Here is a 20457-nt window from a genome sequence, read left to right as displayed (position 1 = left end):
AAATACACTGAATACCACAATATAGTTTTGTAACTTGCCTGTTGAAATGAATGTAATGGTTTTGAATAGTGATGCACCGATATTACATTTTGGGCCGATACCAATATCTGATATTTTCCTTGCCCCAAAAAATAGATACCGATAACCGATATTTAACATTTTAGCGGCCTTTTAAGCATTCTAGTACAGTTAAATAGTTAACACACACAGATGGACGCAGCAGTCTAAGGCACTGAATCTCAGTGCAAGAGGCGTCACCACAGTCCCTGGTTTGAATCCAGGCTGTATCACATCCGCCCGTGATTGGGAGTCCCAGCGTCGTCTTGGCCGTCATTGTAAATAATAATTTGTTCTTAACTGACTTGCCTAGTTAAATAAAATGTTACACCACACTGAACAAAAAGTTAATTTGTTGGCATTTACGTATGTCCCCATTACCAGGAGAACATAATCAAAACCCATTTCTTTCACTTACCTGCTGTGTTGTTTCGTTGTTCATTTGTTCAGTCGTTTCATTCTCAACCAGGATTTATATGGAACGCCGTTCGGGTCTTTACACGTCAAATAGGTTATTTGATGTGTATCTTTTTTGACACGCAAAGACCCAAACGGCGTTCCAAAGAAATCCTAGTTGAGAATGAAATGACTGAACAAATGACACAACATAATCTGTTTCAGTAGCTATAGTTAGCTAGCTAGCTAACTATATAGCTAGGTGTCATCATCTAAAATAACCCTAATTTATAAGAAGGTTCTTATTTGATTAATGGTGATCGGACCCATCTATGTGAAACTAGCCACAGTAAGGATTAGCCACAATAGAGGGCTTTGCGGTTAGCCTTCAAAATAAAAGTATGGCATAATTCTACTATTTCTATTAATTTGTATCACTGTCAATGACATACTTTTATTTTGAAGGCAAACTGCAAATTCCACTATTGTGCCTAATCCTTATTGTTGCTAGCTTCACACCACATAACCCGGTCCGGTCGAGCCTCACTAGCCAGATGAAGCTAGCTGGCTGCTTATAACGTTAGCTTTGGGCAACAGGGTTAACGCTATTTGTTTTCATGAACTGAAGTTCAATTTCAATGGGCGAACAACAAGTGGCAACCTAGCTAATACTTACTCACAATGATTCCTAAATCCTTGCTAAGAATAATGAAAATGACTGCAGTTTCTACTGGTCATTGTTTTCACGCTGGTTGTATTGGTGCTAGCTAGGTACCAAGCTAAAGCTAGCTACCCCAGAAGTTGCGGTTGAACAAATTATGTTTTATTACCAACGTGGTATTGTAAACACATCGTTCGTGGCCGGTGTTTCCTTGCTTGCAGACTTTTTTGTACAGCTTTGACAGTGCTACTGTATCTTTTTTGACACTCAATGACCCAAACGGCGTTCCATAGTATGCATGTCGTGAAGCTAATAGCAGTGACGTTATTATTGTGTAACTCCAGTAGGGCAACATCTGAAAAATAGCGCACTTGGTAGTGTGTACCGGTGCTCGACCAGTCGGCGAAAACCATCATCACCCACGACAGAGAACGGTTGATTGTCAAGGGCAATGAATTCCTTTATCTTGGCTTTAATGGATTTCACCTTTGAGTTGTCTTGCTGAAATGTTCTTACTCTTTCAAATGACTGCTCGACTTGTTGACTGCTCGATCCACACAGCAGACATTGTGTGGGCTAGGTTAGGAATGCTGGGCTGCACGTGTAGCGCAAAATTTTACATGGCGTTATTACGTCATGTACCTACGTTATATAGGTATACACGGTAGCTTTGACATCGGTTTTTAACATCGGCGTTATCCTACACATCAGCCGATACCAATGTTGGTATTTTTAGCTAATCTTCCGATTCCGATATTTTCACCGATATATCATGCATCCCTAGCTTTGAACAACAAAGTAACTGTATAACTTCGTACTACACAGAAAACGCATGTCGAGTGTAAAATGAAGAGTGTAAAATGAAATGGCAGTGCATTCCTTTGATCTAGAAAAAAGCTAATTGTTAACTCCTGAAACTTTTCATTTTTTAAAGACACTCCTGACAATATCCTAAGGGGTTAGAGAATGTAATGTTATAATTGTGATGTTTAAGAACTTTGTAATTGTTGTACTTTAAATGTTAGAAAATTGGTTAGCTTTTGGCTAGCTCCGGTTAGCTTTGGGCTTGCTCTGTTCAGCTTTTGGCTAGCTCCGGTCAGTTGGTTGCTAGCTTCGGTTAGCGAAATGCTAGCTTGTTTGGTCATTTTCCAATAATTAGCATTCATGTCAGTTTACAAGTCTTATTAGCCCTTCTTACACTAGGTGAATTGTCACACCCTGATCTGTTTCACCTATCCTTGTGATTGTCTCCACCCCCTCCAGGTGTCGCTTATTTTCCCCGGTGTATTTATCCCTGTGTTTCCTGTCTCTCTGTGCCAGTTTGTCCGGTCAAGTCAACCAGCGTGTTTTTCCCGTGCTCCTGCTTTTTCTTATCTCTCTTTTTCTAGTCCTCCCGGGTTTTGACCCTTTCCTGCCTTGACTCTGAACCTGCTTGCCTGACCATACTGCCTGCCCTGACCTCGAGCCTGCCTGCCACTCTGTACCTCCTGGACTCTGACCTTGTTATGATCTTTTGCTTGTCCATGACCATTCTCTTGCCTGCCTTTTGGATACAAATAAATGTCAGCGACTCAAACCATCTGCCTTCCGTTTCTGCATCTGGGTATCGCCCTGTGCCCTTCTATGAATGTATTTTGAGCATGGGTATAAAATAACTTCTAATGACTTATACCAGTCTTTAAAGGCTTTCGTGTTTTAGAGTCTCATATGGGGCTGTAGTGGGCAACAGTCTTCTACATAATTATAACCTAAACAGGTGAATTAAAGTTGAGTAAATGTGTTTGGGTATAAATGTAAAGAATTTGTTGATGTGAATTGGATTGGAATTTAATCTTTTTGATGTGTGAATTTATGTATTTTTGATATGTTTATGAAATAATATGCCAGGGATTTAGGAGACAAATGATTAAATACAAAAGAAAACATTGAAATACAATGAAAAGACAGAAAGACCATTTGCACTTGAGAGAATGTTGAATAAAAGAATTGTGAGAACCTTTGAAAGAGAAGCCACGTTCTCCTGTTTCATTATTTATCCTGTGTTACAGGAACTATCATCTGCTGCACCAGTCCCTAAACTGGGACCTGTAACATATTTTTGGGGGCTCGTCAGGGATCGGCGCCACCTGTCGGTTGGGAGCTGATCCAGTGATAGATAACATCTGAGACCAAGATGGATCTGCGGCTGAAATCCATGTTGCGGACAGACTAATGTGAGCAGAGACTGATACTTGATTCTGGACTGTGCTGACCGTTCGTGAGTAAAAGGAAGAAGTTACAATGTCAGACAGTGGGAGGAAGAGCCTGCTCAGCCTGTCAGTAACGAAACCTTTTCAAATTGCCAGTACTGCGGGTCAAGTGCTAGACAAAGACCAGTCAGAGCTCGAAGACGGTGATCATGAAGGTTGCTTTGAGTACATCAGCGCCTTTATGTACAGTAAGTCAATACTTGAGTCAGAGGATGGGGGTGTGGTTGAATTGTTGGTTTTGAAAGATAATGTTGATGCTGTTATACAGACTCATAATGTAACAACACTGTTTTACCCAAGTGATAATATTGAGCCGTGCGACAGATTAACAATCCCTCCACCTATTGAAATAGCTCATGCAGTCACAGCTAGTCCAGTTGATGCTACTCCACCTACTGACCTAGCTCATACAGTCACAGCTAGCACAGTCAAAACGACACCAAATACTGATTTACTTAGAGTGCTTGCAAGCTATGAGGAGCTTAGCAAGAAACTTATCCAATATGTTACTGTACCTACTTCACAGCATGGGGTCCACACCGCCCTCTACAACACACTACAGTGACACGCCATGCAGAAGCCTGCAGTCTGGGCTGACGACACACCCAAAACACGAGAAGGTGATCTCCTTAAGAGACCTCTCCTACCTATCCTAGAACTGAGCTTAATGCAGACCCATGTAGTAATACCAATACACCTCCCTGTATCACGCCAGAAGTAGTCAGCGTACAACAGAGACGTAGTGCTAGAAAAACCTGCACTTTACCCTCACCAGACCCACCAGCTGCTAAAAGCCCTGACCCAATGTAACTTGAATGGCTTAGCAGTGAGTGCTTTGCTTGACACAGGAACTCAAGTCAGCATGATAGATCGTATTTGGAAAGACAAATACCTACCTGATCTTGATATCAGACCACTCATTGAAATCATTAATGGTAATAACAAGCTGAAGGTGTATGCAGTAGATGGAGACCTCATCAGCCTATTGGTTAGAGCGTTGGGCCAGTATCCAAAAGGTTGCTGGATCAAATCCCTGAGCTGACAAGGTAAAAATCTGTCGTTCTGCCCCTGAACAAGGCAGTTAACCCACTGTTCCCCGGTAGGCCGTCATTGTAAATAATAATTTGTTCTTAACTGACTTGCCTAGTTAAATAAAAAGTTTTAAAAATATATATATATATCCCTTCCGATGGTTTGGTTGCCATAACAGTAAACTTATCTGGGAATGAGGAACCCAGCCTGTCAATTGATGTCTCTTTCCTAGTGAGTGGTCTACCACTGGAGAGGGCATTGCTTGTGTTCAATGTATTTGAAGAACTGGTCCAAGGGCAACCAGAGAGACTCATACCTACCCTCATTACCCTACTCTGTGGGGCCATCTCTATTCCTGATTGACAAAGCAAAGACCATTGTGAGCTGTATGTAGACCATAAAACCCAATGTGCAGCAAGGACGCCTGAGGGTTGGCCGACTGGACGTAGTCATTGCCGCTGGCCAGGTAGCTTGGGTTAAGTGTAGAGTTCCACACAGTATGGACCAATCCGATGCCCCGGTGTTGTTTGAGCCAGATGAAAACAGTATGCCGCTACAGCAACTGGATATGGATGAAGGCTTGATAGAAATCCGGACCCAAGGAGGCCATATGTAGTAGTGCCGGTAGACACCAACACAAAACACAACATCATCTTGCCACGAAAGACAGCTCTGGGCAGTATTCAGCCCAACCAGAAGGTGGTTGAAACAGACTCATCCAGCAAATCAGAGTTCAATGTGAAGGTCAACAGCGTTACCACCCATCCAGCTGATCCATCACTGTGGCACCCACCAGTTGACATCAGTCACCTAGACAAGAGACAGCCAAGAAGATGTTATATGAAGAATCAGCAGCGTTCGCTCGAGACAGCAATGACCTTGGGTGTATTCCAAGCCTGCAAATATCACTCAACCTCAAATATGACATTCCTGTGCAGAGAGTGTACTCATCAGTCCCGAAGCCATTGTTCCAAGAAGTTAAGGGACCTCCAGCAGGCCACAAATGTGCATGTGTCTGCTCAAACGGTCAGAAACAGACACCATGAGGGTGGTATGAGGTCCGACGTCCACAGGTGGGGGTTGCGCTTACAGCCCAACACCGTGCAGGACGTTTGGCATTTGCCAGAGAACACCTGGTTGGCAAATTCGCCACTAGCGCCCTGTGCTCTTCACAGATGATAGCAGGTTCACACTGAGCACATGAGCACATGTGACAGACGTGACAGAGTCTGGAGACGCCGTGGAGAACGTTCTGCTGCCTGCAACATCCTCCAGTATGACCGGTTTGGCGGTGGGTCAGTCATGGTGTGGGGTGGCATTTCTTTGTGGGGCCGCACAGCCCTCCATGTGCTCGCCAGAGGTAGCCTGACTGCCATTAGGTACCGAGATGAGATCCTCAGASCCCTTGTGAGACCATATGCTGACACATGCACATTTGTGGCCTGCTGGAGGTCATTTTGCAGGGCTCTGGCAGTGCWCCTCCTTGCACAAAGGRGGAGGTAGCGGTCCTGCTGCTGGGTTGTTGCCCTCCTACGGCCTCCTCCACYTCTCCTGATGTACTGGCCTGTCTCCTGGTAGCGTCCTCCATGCTCTGGACACTACGCTGACAGACACAGAAAACCTTCTTGCCACAGCTCGCATTGATGTGCCATCCTGGATGAGCTGCACTACCTGAGCCACTTGTGTGGGTTGTAGACTCCGTCTCATGCTACCACTAGAGTGAAAGCACCGCCAGCATTCAAAAGTGACCAAAACATCAGCCAGGAAGCATAGGAACTGAGAAGTGGTCTGTGGTCACCACCTGCAGAACCACTCCTTTATTGGGGGTGTCTTGCTAATTGCCTATAATTTCCACCTTTTGTCTATTCCATTTGCACAACAGCATGTGAAATGTATTGTCAATCAGTGTTGCTTCCTAAGTGGACAGTTTGATTTCACAGAAGTGTGATTGACTTGGAGTTACATTGTGTTGTTTAAGTGTTCCCTTTATTTTTTTGAGCAGTGTATTATCATAGGAAGTCAAAAGTCAGTGAACCATGACCAAATGGCATAAGAAAAGTCCAAATGCCATATATAAGTATTGAAAGTACAAAATCAGGATGTTATGTCCATTTGCCATATATGATCATAGGAGTCGGCTTCTGAACTCAAAAGTCAGTGAACCATGTCCAAATGGCATAAGAAATATCCAAATGACATATATACTGACCAAATGATATATATCACTATGTTATTAAGCCCTGAATCAACCTAGAAGGTCTATTTGTCATGTTTGATCATAGGAAGTAAGAATATCTCATTGATGTTAATTCAGCGTGTCCATTTCGTAATGGGAAGTCCTTATGGATATACATTGGCAATGGATACTGTCAATTTGCAGAAGAGCATGTTCACACTGACAATATAGCATATGGGTAATAGACACTGTCCAATCGCTCGTTGGTGTTGATTTCAGCCTGTCTATTTGGTGATGGAAAATCCCTCATTAAACACATTGGTCATCTACAAGTCTCTGCTAGGTAAAGCCCCGCCTTATCTCAGCTCACCGGTTACCATAGCAACACGCTCCAGCAGGTATATTTCACTGGTCATCCCCAAAGCCAACACCTCCTTTGGCCGCCTTTCCTTACAGTTCTCTGCTGCCAATGACTGGAACGAACTGCAAAAATCACTGAAGCTGTAGATTCATATCTCCCTCACTAACTTTAAGCGCCAGCTGTCACAGCAGCTCACAGATCACTGCACCTGTACATAGCCCATCTGTAAATAGCCCATCCAACTACCTCATTCCCATACTGTTATTTATTTATTTTGCTCCTTTGCACCCCGGTATCTCTACTTGCACATTCATCTTCTGCACATCTATCACTCCAGTGTTTAATTGCTATATTGTAATTATTTCGCCACTATGGCCTATTTATTGCCTTATCTCCCTTATCCTACCTCATTTGCACACACTGTATATAGACTTTTTCTATTGTATTATTGACTGTATGTTTGTTTATTCCATGTGTAACTCTGTGTTGTTGTTTGTGCCGCACTACTTTGGTTTATCTTGGCCAGGTCGCAGTTGTAAATAAGAACTTGTTCTCAACGAGCCTACCTGTTTAAATAAAGGTGAAATTAAAAATAAATCAAATTGAACTAAAAATCTCCCAATATTTCTTTGGTTCATCAAATTAGGAGCGACCTACTCGGTGACCTACCTCTGAAAACAGGTTCCCTAGAGCGGACCACACAATAACTCTATTACTATAGGTAAGAACTCAGTTTACCGCCTTAACAAGCGGCCGCTTGTGTTTTGTGCAGTCCGTCCAGGAAGCCCATTCACAGCTGCAGATTTTCACTGTCACGCCCTGACCAGAGAGAGCTGCTTATTCTCTATGTTGGTTGGGGCGTGACAGTGACTAGGGTGGGTTATCTAGGTGAATAATGATCTATGTTGGCCTGGTATGGTTCCCAATCAGAGGCAGCTGTTTATCGTTGTCTCTGATTGGGGATCATATTTAGGCAGCCATTTCCCCATTATGCTTTGTGGGATCTTGTCTATGTATATGTTGCCTGTTAGACTATTGTTAGCTTCCGTTTCGTTTTGAGATGTATGTTTTTGTTTTGCTGTGAGTTTCACCTAGTAATAAAAAGATGTGGAACCCAGATGACGCTGCGCTTTGGGCCACTCATTTCGACGAGCGTGACAGAAGATCCCACCAACAACAGATTAAGCAGCGTGCCCGGGAGGTAATGTCATCCTGGTCTTTGGAGGAGATTAGGGAGAGAACATCCTGGACTTGGGATGACATAATGGCAGGAGAGAAGAGCCTGCAATGGAAGCAGGCAGAAGCAGCGAAGGAGGGACAAAGACGAAGTCGGGGAGGAAGGCCACAGAAACCTCAATAATTGTTTTTGGGGGGGGGCACATGGCGCAGTCGGCGGATCCGAGGAATGAACCAGAGCCAGTCTGGGAGAAGAAGGAGAATTTGGAGGGGAGAGAAATGGGAGAGTTGTTGAGTTGGTGGAGGATGCACGGATTTGGACTAAAGGAACGTGTTGTCAGTTTGGTGCCACCTGAGTCAGCTCCCCGTACTCGTCCTGAGAAGTGTGTTAAAGTTCCGGAACAATTGATGCCGGCCATACGCACGAGGTCTCCAATGCACCTTCACAACCCAGTACGTTCTGTGCCAGCTCCTCGCACTTGCCGTGAGAAGTGTGTTAACGTTCCGGGTACCATTGATGCCGGCTATACGCACCAGGTCTCCAGTACGTCTCCACAGCCCTGTATGTCCTGTGCCTGCTCCTCGTACTCTCCTTGGAGTGTGTGTCCACAGTCCAGTACGTCCTGTGCCACCTCCCCGCACTCGTCCTGAGGTGCGTGTCACCAGCCCGGTACCACCAGTGTCGGTCTCACGCATCAGGCCTCCAGTGCGCCTCCACAGTCCAGTACGTCCTGTGCCTGCTCCTCACGCTCGTCATGAGGTGCGTGTCACCAGCCCTGTACCACCAGTGCCGGCTCCACGCACCAAGCTTCCGGCGACAGTTCTCAGTCCAGAGCTTCCGGCGACAGTTCCCAGTCCAGAGCTTCCGGCGACAGTTCCCAGTCCAGAGCTTCCGGCGACAGTTCCCAGTACGGAACCTCCTGAGGCGGTCCGCAGTCCGGAACCTCCTGAGAAGGTCCGCAATCCGGAACCTCCTGAGAAGGTCCGCAATCCGGAACCTCCTGAGAAGGTCCGCAATCCAGAACCTCCTGAGAAGGTCCGCAGTCCGGAAACCTCCTGAGAAGGTCCGCAGTCCGGGAACCTCCTGAGAAGGTCCGCAGTCCGGGAACCTCCTGAGAAGGTCCGCAATCCGGAACCTCCTGAGAAGGTCCGCAGTCCGGAACCTCCTGCGGACGGTCCGGAACCTCCTGCGGATGGTCCACGGTCCGGTACCTCCTGAGACGGTCCGCGGTCCGGAACCTCCTGAGACGGTCCGCGGTCCGGAACCTCCTGAGACGTCAACGGTCCAGAACCACCTGCGACGGTCTGCGGTCCAGAGCCTCCGCCGACGGTCTGCGGTCCAGAGCCTCCGGCGACGGTCTGCGGTCCAGAGCCTCCAGTGACGGTCTACGGTACAGAGCCTTCAGTGACAGTCTGCAGTCCAGAGCCTCCAGCGGGGGTTCCCAGTCCAGAGCCTCCTGCGAGGGTTCCCAGTTCGGAGCCTACTGCGAGGGTTCCCAGTTCGGAGCCTCTGGCGACGATCTATGGTCCGGTTCCTCCGGCGGCGACCCACGGTCCGGAACCTCTGGCGACGATCTATGGTCCGGAGCTTCCGGCGACGATACCCACTCCAGAGCCGCCATGGAAGATGATGTATCTGCGAGCAGAGTGGGTACTTCGCCCCGTAACGGAGTCGCCCCCGACTGTAGATGCCCACCCGGACCCTCCCCTATTGAGTCAGGTTTTGCGGTCGGAGTCTGCACCTTTGGGGGGGGGGGGGGGGGGGTACTGTCACACCCTGACCATAGAGAGCTGCTTATTCTCTATGTTGTTTGGGGCGTGACAGTGACTAGGGTGGGTTATCTAGGTGAATAATGATCTATGTTGGCCTGGTATGGTTCCCAATCAGAGGCAGCTGTTTATCGTTGTCTCTGATTGGGGATCATATTTAGGCAGCCATTTCCCCATTGTGCTTTGTGGGATCTTGTCTATATATAGTTGCCTGTTAGCACTATTGTTAGCTTCACGTTTCGTTTTGAGATTTATTGTTTTTGTTTTGCTGTGAGTTTCACCTAGTAATAAAAAGATGTGGAACCCAGATGACGCTGCGCTTTGGGCCACTCATTTCGACGAGCGTGACAATGTAGGACCATAGCAACAGACCTTAGGACTCTACAGGAATAACCAATACATGTTATCCTGCGAACTCCTCTGAAAGGGACACTCCTGTTCTGGAAAAACCCAAGAGGTGTAACCATATCAACAGTACATAGTTGGCCATACCAGTTACAAGAATAACCAGCCGTGCATGTCTAATGGTGTCAAATGACCCAAAGCACATAACTAGTTTTGCTGGAAGACAGGTTGATAAACAGGTTAATGTTAAGCCCTGCATGTTTTTTTTCCAAAGTCTCATGGAATGTAGGCCTACATTGAACACCACCCATTGGCTGCTACTGTAGGCTGCATGATAGAACAGCTATTTCCATGGTAAAATGTTATGGGATGCATTTTCTCCATTGTTTTTGATGATAGGCAACTCTGGTAGGCATACATTATGATCAAATAGCCACAATAGCCTATGTGACCACTGTCTGAAACTGGAACTTAAAGCGGATACAGCCTTCGTGCTCTAGGTAAACGCACGCTGGAAGTTGCACAGAATTTACACAATGTTCAAGTTTGCGCTCAGCAAAAAAATAAATTCGAGGGAACATTGTTTGAAGAGTGTCATTTCCAGTGCTATTGAGTTGGCAACACCGATTGGAAGGTGAGTGTTAAGCCTATATCTTCTCTATATCTATCTGTCCGGGTGGCTGGTCTCAGACCATCCCGTAGGTGAAGAAGCTGGATGTGGAGGTCCTAGACTGGTGTGATTACACGTGGCCTGCGGTTGTGAGGCCGGTTGGACCTACTGCCAAATTCTAAAAAATGATGTTGGTGGCGGCTTATTGTAGAGAAATGAACATTCAATTATCTGGCAACAGCTCTGGTGGACATTCCTGCAGTCAGCATGCCAATTGCAAGCTCCCTCAAAACTTGAGACATCTGTGACATTGTGTTGTGTGGAAAAACTGCACATTTTAGAGTGGCCTTTTATTTTCCCCAGCACAAGGTTAACTGTTTATTGATCATGCTGTTTAATCAGCTTCTTGATATGCCACACCTGTCAGGTGGATTATCTTGGCAAAGGAGAAATGCTCACTAACAGGGATGTAAACAAATTTGTGCACAAAAATGAAGAGCAATAAGCTTTTTGTGCATATGGAACATTTCTGGGATTTTTTATTTCGGCTCATGAAACATGGTAGGGGGTGGCTTTAGCACTGACCTAGAAAGCTGACAGACAGGAATTCCCGAAAAGAGATACACTATATACACATTAGTGGATTCGGCTATTTCAACCACACCCGTTGCTGACAGGTGTATAAAATCGAGCACACAGCCATGCAATCTCCATAGACAAACATTGGCAGTAGAATGGCCTTACTGAAGAGCTCAGTGACTTTCAACGTGGCACCGTCATAGGATGCCACCTTTCCAACAAGTCAGTTTGTCAAATTCGAGATCCATACAGAAATGGTTTGTCGAGATCGGTGTGGAAGAACTTGACTGGCCTGCACAGAGCCCTGACCTCAACTCCATCGAACACCTTTGGGATGAATTGGAACACCGACTGCGAGCCAGGCCTTATCGTCCAAAATCAGTGCCCAACCTCACTAATGCTCGTGGCTGAATGGAAGCATGTCCCCGCAGCAAATGTTCGAACATCTAGTGGAAAGCCTTCACAGAAGAGTGGAGGCTGTTATAGCAGCAAAGGGGGGGACCAACTCCATATTAATGCCCATGATGTTGGAATGAGATGTTTGACGAGCAGACGTCATGTCATGTAGCTTCCAACATACACCCCTGAAGAAGAGCCTCCCRATCAAGCGCACTGTCTAGATGAACGCTTCAGACGGCGCGTTTGCCAAGAGGATGATGCACGAGACCATTAAAAAAATATTACCCAGGATGACAGACTAACTCCCAAACCACCCCGTCCCGACTAAGCCAATGCCTTGTTCAATACTCCCCACTTGGCAAACAGTTCCACCATATCAGTTCGACCAAGCATCACGAGTGCCCGCCCAATGCTGGGCAATCGTTTGGAGATTTTGCATAAATAGAAACTAATGTTGGTGTAGCATACTGTTAATATTTAACCAATCTAAAGGCTGCTACCTACATGCCTCCAAAGGCACCTACCGTAGTAGGTAGCGCTTTTCGAGTAGGTTACTGCCATTTGGAGTCGACGGCAGCATCATGTGATAACGCATTCACATTCCACRGAGCATGAGCTGTTTTTAGCCACTGTAGCAGTGTGAGCAACTAGTGCTAGCAATTCAATGAACAARTATTCCAAAATGGAAATATCTGACAGGAATAACAAGTAAGCAAGCAACAGGAATCAATCTCCTCAACGAATGAAGTCGGCACCAACGAGAATAATTATCCTAAGATATGGGGTCCTCCTCTCGCATTTTGCCTGGTCTGCTGCTCTATCATTGTGGACATGACAGGTAAGTTGCACGCATGATATCAAACAGCACATGTCAAACTCATTCCATGGAGGGCCGAGTGTCTGCGGGTTTTCGCTCCTCCCTTGGAGGATTTCACCGATTAGTAAGCAACTCCCCTCACCTGGTTGTCTAGGTCTTAATTGAAAGCAAAAAAACAAAAACCAGCAGACACTAGGCCCTCCATGGAATACAGGCTTTTTTCAGATAGCTAAATAATCAATTTTACTAACTGTTTAAGAATGATTCATAACCAGAATTGTGGTGTTTCACTCTGAAGCTAATATTGCATACCCGTGCATATTATTAAATGACACCGATGTTCAAGATAACATGGTTATATATTTGTTGATTAATATTGAAAGGTTATATGATGCAATCTAATTAGATTAGAAGGCCTAGGCTACTTCATCCTAATGTAAGTTAAATGCAATGGATACAAAACAAATGCTGGCATGTGATAAAGGGTGACATGTCCATTGTAATTCTATAAATGCATATCAAACAGGAATATATATATTCAATTAAGTGAATACTATAATACATTAATGCATTTCTCCTTGCAGGGGATGAACTGCAGCCACCAGATGCTCAAGACTCAAAACCAGCAACGTGTGGAGACTTCAACACTTGTAATTTTGAATAAATGTTAAACATTTTATTGGATTTCCTATATTGCTGTGCACGAGTCCTTAAAGCACAGTCCAAAATAAGTCATTTCCAGGTGAGGGACATCTCAAGGAGATTAACTTCCAACATTCCAACACTTGTTCAGTACATGAGGGCAAATTTAGTTATGACAGGCACAGCTTTTTTTAGACACAGGACAGGAGTTTACAGGTTTATGTTCCAGCCCTTCACTAACACCTAACTCAACTAATTGTGGTCGAAATTGGAGACTTGCATACACTGCAATCCACTGGGATAGAAATCACGTCTGTATTTGAGAATGAGCGTAATAAGTTACGATGTCCTGACATATCTGCATAATAAACAATAACATAAGTGATTCTATTTCTATCTAACATTGTGATGTTGCTCACGCCTGAATAATATTCTGGGATATGGTGATTATCCTGGTGGCCGGGAGGTTCGCAACAAGTTCTTTACATCTGCAGAGTGTCTAGGAGGAATGTCCTTCAACCTGGAACAAGCAGAGGCGAGGGGAGAAATGAACCTAACCTCAGTGCTGGTTGAAGTTGCTGAAGCCACAACTACCTATATTAATGTTCAATTGTTTTCTTAACAGTTACGTATATTTTTGAGATTGGTCAAGTTGTTTACCGTAAGAGTAGAATAACTTAGRCTCTAATTTTATCAAGTAACACCAACCCCAATAGTGCAAAACAATAGGGGAAGGGAAAGTGGCAAAATAAAGTTAGCTAGGTAAACAGACACTGCATGAAGCTAGCTAGCAAAACAGACTCATCAACAGAATGCACAAATAACTTGGCTGGCAAGCAAGCTTAGATTGAACAACACAGCTGGCTGCATTTCCTATGTTTTTCATCAGATGTTGTTAAAATGTCTTACCTCCAAACATGTCGGGCAGGAGTGTTTTGTCCTGCCAAGCCAATGTAATGGAGTGAAACGCAATCAGGTGTCCACTTTAGTCCCTTTAAACAAAAGGAAAAAAAATATTTGCTACATGTCTTTAGCTGGCTTTCAAGTTTACCAATTCATGATTGAAAAACTGTCTGGGTCTTTACTTTACTTTATTGACACATTGCGGAATCTACGATTAGTTAGATCAGTTGTTCATCTCTAAACAGCCGATAAGCAGGATGAGATCGCCTGCTAGCTAGCTATTGCGTACGACGTGTTAGCTAGCCAGGCAATGGGCTGATAAACATCTGAATTCACAATTCATATGAAAGTCATTTGAACATGAACATAATTTGTTAAATAAATAAACGTTACAGTACTTAGATTTTGAAAAGTTATTCCTTGTTCTTCTGAAAAATCTTATACAAACCGGGGACTTCTGTCTCCATTTATTTTCAAAATTTTTGCTGTGCCTGTAACGGCCGTCGACGGAAGGAGACCAAGGTGCCGCGTGGTGAGCGTACATTTTATTTTATTTATAGTAAATGTCGCCAAGAAAACAAAGAAACGACCGTGAAGCTTAACCGGGCATTAGTGCCACTAACAAAGATATGTTCGCCCTCTGGTTGATATTAGCTATGTTTCCATTAACTTGTTTCGTGATTCTTTGTTGACATTTAGTAAGTTTGCATAGAAAATAGATGTGACAATTGCCTGCTAGGGTGAATTTCAATTGAACTATCTTGTGTTGACAAAAACAGCTGGACGTACCGTGTCGAATAAAGATGTAATGGCTGAAGTGTTTGCATTACCCATTTAGGCAAATTGCGCATTAATACATTTCAGACAACCTGTAAGGCCTCCCACCTATCTGTTTCATGTCACAGGTAGCCCCCGAAAGCCAGCATGTATACAATAAGTTGCTAATATTTGCCATATTCTAATAATTCTCATGTGCCAACGTATAGCCACGGTCCATGCCATGGTGAAAAACATGCACTCCTCTAGATCTGAAATACTTGGATGATGAAACTTGCCAGCCAACCAGAAAAACAAGGCGAAGCAATGCAGGCATTCTTGAAAGTCAGGACAATCCTTGTCCTGCAAAGAAACAGTGGAGCTTTTAGTTACGRGGTGACATCACGCGCCCCGCCTACATTCAAACTGATTCGGCAATCATTATTTATTAGAATGAATTTGTCGCAATAAAGTTAGACAAAATAAAAATCCACACAGGATGGGCGGGCATTAAACCCACGCCAACATGGTAGAGTTATATTTATGCGCTGAAGGCAGCTGCCCTAACAGCTAGAATACCCCAGGCCACGATTAAACTTAATTTTGAGTTTATTTGTAACCTTAGGATACACTAGGAACTTGTATGTCATAGCCTAGTGAAGACCCAATATCTATCTTGTGTAATTAAGCGATATAAAATGCTGGTTGTTGATGTATATGGCTGCATTTCAAATACATTTTTGTACATTTGAATGTTGAAGTAATATGACCTAGGCCTAGCGTTTGAGTGAGCAAGAGAACATCATTTTTTATAGCATGCCCTAATCCCAATGACTCGACTGCCCCCGCATAGAGAGAAAGAGACTGCTCATTTTCAGCCACTTACGAGGCTCATTTGAACTTCCTGATGCATCAGGAAAATTCTCTGCGACAAAAGAATGATCAAGTTAAGAACCAACATCTGTAGTCTTCAAACGCGCCCCCAATATCAGTCACTGTCAAATGGTGGTTAGGTCTGATCTTCCAACTGCGCCATGTAGCACCATCCTAGACCATGTGCCAGGCGACAATTACAGATGTGGTCGATGTACCAAGTGTAACTTCACAAACAAATGCACTAGGCCTTTATGTTCAATCACACCATCACGTGCAAGGCCATTAAGATTAAGGGTATCATTAGGCCTACGTGTTCTACAAAAACAAATGTATACCTAATAAAGTGTATTTGGGCTCTATGTAGGAAAAAACAAACAATCCCAGAAGACAACAATATCACAACACAGGAGTAATATGAGCAATCTTTATCAGAGGAAACCTGTGGCTCCACATTAATGGAGGCCCGTCACAATATTAGCTCTCTGAAATACAATCGTATTGAACATGTCTAGGTTCCTAGGACGGGGGGGGGCATTGATAATTTATTATTGATGTGTTGTATTGGATTCTCCGTTTGCCCACTATTTCACCAAAAGGTCTTAAGAGTTTCACATCAGACTTTTACTATGGTAAATAGCCTACGGTGTGATTATATGTCATATCATGGATAACAGCTTATCACTGGTACACAAGTTGTTTTGAAGTAGGTTATGTGTTATTATATCTACGACCACCGCCTGCGCTTAATGGTCTTGTGGGCGGGTATTCTAACAGTTTTTACTGCGGCCTGGGTTGTAACTCTGCCCGATTGGTATTTATGAATTTATCTTTATGCGTACTTCCCCAGATTTAATTATGGGCATTAAAATCACCACACCATGTTAAGGATCGGCCCCTTTTTTTCAATTTTCACCTAAAATGACATACCCAAATCTCTCTGCCTGTAGCTCAGGCCCTGAAGCAAGAATATGCATATTCTTGGTGCCATTTGAAAGGAAACATCAGGAGACCATCCGCCACCTCATCAGGAGCATGCCCAGGCGTTGTAGGGAGGTCATACAGGCACGTGGAGGCCACACACACTACTGAGCCTCATTTTGACTTGTTCTAAGGACATTACATCAAAGTTGGATCAGCCTGTAGTGTGGTTTTCCACTTTAATTTTGAGTGTGACTCCAAATCCAGACCTCCATGGGTTAATAAATTTGATTTCCATTGATCATTTTTGTGTGATTTTGTTGTCAGCACATTCAACTATGTAAAGAAAAAAGTATTTAATAAGAATATTTCATTAATTCAGATCTAGGATGTGTTATTTTAGTGTTCCCTTTATTTTTTTGAGCAGTGTAAATAGATTGTTCCAACCCATCATCTCTTGGCTGATTCAACATCTATTGCATCCTTACTTCAGTTGCCTCTGTAATTCTTTGGCCGCGAGTACCACCACATCTATGCATGCAGACTTTTTCTTAACCTGATCACTTACATTCATCACACAACACATGAACGCCAAGAAGTCAACCCTGTTCACCGTCAACGATTATTTTATGACCGCACACTGATGGTCACATTTCGTGGAGACCCCAGTTTGTGCTACTCCCTCACCTCTCGCTTCCATTGGAGGCCCGCTGCACCAATTTCCTCACAGGTTCTGTACTTTGAACTCTCCGTGCTGCTTCAGCATACGCTACCTTGTTTGAGATCTAATATCTCTGTACCTGCTTTCTGCTTCTGTGCTATACAACCCCCGAACGCAGCACTATGTTGTCTGCCGCAGTTAAAGCACCTTGCTTTGGCCTCCACCCCACACTTGTTCATCTGAAATTCAGATCCACAAGCACTTTTTAAATGTGCAAATGCATATTCCACGGTTGTAAATGTTAGGGATTTCTGAACATTTGCTCACCAATAATTCTACATTTATTCAATTGGAGTTATATTTGTGAGCTATGTTGAATACATTTTCCGATCATGGATTTATTTGTGATTTATAGTGAATATTTGTAAGATATTTTTACATATTTACAGATTACAGAAAACATTTTAATATATTCACAGATAATAGTTTTATTTGTGAGTTATGTTGAATATATGCACGGATCGTGGTAGACATACAGAATAAAGAAACAAATCTCACTCCATACCAGTGTCCCTGTGGTCCAAGTTGGATGAGCAGGTTTCAACCAGCTTGAAACTTGCTTCACCGTAGAAAACATTTTAATATACATGTATACATTGAAAAACATCTGGAAACATTGTAATATTGTAACATTGTAACATTGTAATATTGATAAAGAATACTTCTTTACTTCTTTAAATGAAATGAATATATACATACATGACTGACTGACCCTTCTAATGTGACTATCCCCATCGCTTCTACCTCTTTTCCCCCTACCCCTCTACAAAATTTCTCCCTGCAGGCAGTCACTGAGTCCAAGGTGCTAAAGGAGCTCCTGAAACTTGACCCCAAAAACCATCTGGGTCAGATGATTTAGACCCTTTCTTCTTTAAGGTTGCTACCCCTATCATCGCCACGCCTATCTCCGACCTTTTTAACCTGTCTCTCCTCTCTGGAGAGGTTCATATTGCTTGGAAGGCAGCTTGGAAGGCAGTTCGTCCTCTATTTAAAGGGGGAGATCAAGCTGATCCTAACTGTCATAGGCCTATTTCTATTTTGCCCTGTTTATCAAAAGTGTTGGAAAAACTTGTCAGTAATCAACTGACTGGCTTTCTTGATGTCTATAGTATTCTCTCTGGTACGCAGTCTGGTTTGCGCTCATGTTATGGATGTGTCACTGCAACCTTAAAGGTCATCAATGATGTCACCATTGCCCTTGATTCTAAGCAATGTTGTGCTGCTATTTTTATTGACTTGGCCAAAGCTTTTGATACGGTAGACTATTCAAATCAAATCAAATCACATTTTATTGGTCATACACATGGTTAGCAGATGTTATTGCGAGTGTAGCGAAATGCTTATGCTTCTAGATCCGACAGTGCAGCAGTATGTAATAGGTAATATTTAACAATTCCACAACAAAACCTAATATCTAACAAAATTCCCCAACAAAACCTAATACAACAATCTAGTAATGGAATGGGATAAGAATATATAAGTATAAAATATATGGATGAGCAGTGACAGAGCGGCTAAGATGCAATAGATAGTAAAGAATAGATAGTGAAGGATACAGTAAACAGTATATACATATGAGATGAGTAATGTGAGATATGTAAACATTCTTAAAGTGACATTATTAAAGTGACTAGTGTTCCATTTATTAATGTGGCCAATGATATCAAGTCTGTAGGTTGACAGCCGCCTCTCTGTGCTAGTGATGGCTGTTTAACAATCTGATGGCCTTGAGATAGTTGTTTTTCAATCTCTCTGTCCCAGCTTTGATGCACCTGTACTGACCTCATCTTCTGGATGGAAGCGAGGTGAACAGGCAGTGGCTCGGGTGGTTGTTGTCCTTGATTATCTTTTTTGCCTTCCTGTGACATTGGGTGTTGTAGGTGTCCTGGAGGGCAGGTGGTTTTCCCCCGGTGATACGTTATGCAGACTGCACCACCCTCTGGAGAGCCTTGCAGTTGTGGGCGGTGCAGTTGCTGTGCCAGGTGAAACGACCCAACAGGATGCTCTCAATTGTGCACTTGTAAAAGTTAGTGAGGGTTTTCGGTGACAAACCAAATTTTTTCAGCCTCCTGAGGGTGAAGAGGTTCTTCACTACACTGTCTGTGTGCGTGGACCATTTCAGTTTGTCGGTGATATGTACACAGAGGAACTTAAAACTTTCCACCTTCTCCACTGCTGTCCCGTCGATGTGGATAATGGGGTGCTCCCTTTGCTGTTTCCTGAAGTCCACAATCATCTCTTTTGTTTTGCTGACATTGCATGAGAGGTTATTTTCCTGACACCACACTCCGAGGGCCCTCACCTCCTCCCTGTAGACTGTCTCGTCATTGTTGGTYATCAAGCCTACCACTGTTGTGTTGTTTGCAAACTTGATGATTGAGTTGAAGTCGTGCATGGCCACGCATTCGTGGTGAACAGGGAGTACAGGAGGGGGCTGAGAACGCACAATTGTGGGGCACCAGTGTTGAGGATCAGCTGAGTTGAGATGTTGTTTCCTACCTTCACCACCAAGGGGCGGCCCGTCAGGAAGTCCAGGACCCCGTTGCACAGGGCGGGGTCGAGACCCAGGGTCTCAGGCTTAATGATGAGTTTGGAGGGTCCGTAATGGAGGGTCCGTAATGCATCCGTAATGGGTCAGCGGCCAAACGACCTCCACTCATCACTGTCAAACGCTCCCTGAAACACTTCAGCGAGCAGGCCTTTCTAATCGACATGGTATCCTGGAAAGATATTGATCTCATTCCGTCAGTAGAGGATGCCTGGTTATTATTTTTAAATGCCTTCCTCACCATCTTAAATAAGCATGCCCCATTCAAGAAATTTAAAACCAGGAACAGATATAGCCCTTGGTTCTCTCCAGACCTGACTGCCCTTAACCAACACAAAAACATCCTATGGCGTTCTGCATTAGCATCGAATAGCCCCCGTGATATGCAACTTTTCAGTGAAGCTAGAAACCAATATACACAGGCAGTTAGAAAAGCCAAGGCTAGCTTTATCAAGCAAAAATTTG

This window comes from Salvelinus sp. IW2-2015, linkage group LG17, assembly GCF_002910315.2.
Source record: "Salvelinus sp. IW2-2015 linkage group LG17, ASM291031v2, whole genome shotgun sequence".
In the NCBI taxonomy this organism is placed as follows: domain Eukaryota; kingdom Metazoa; phylum Chordata; class Actinopteri; order Salmoniformes; family Salmonidae; genus Salvelinus; species Salvelinus sp. IW2-2015.
Note: the sequence above shows the minus strand (reverse complement) of the source record.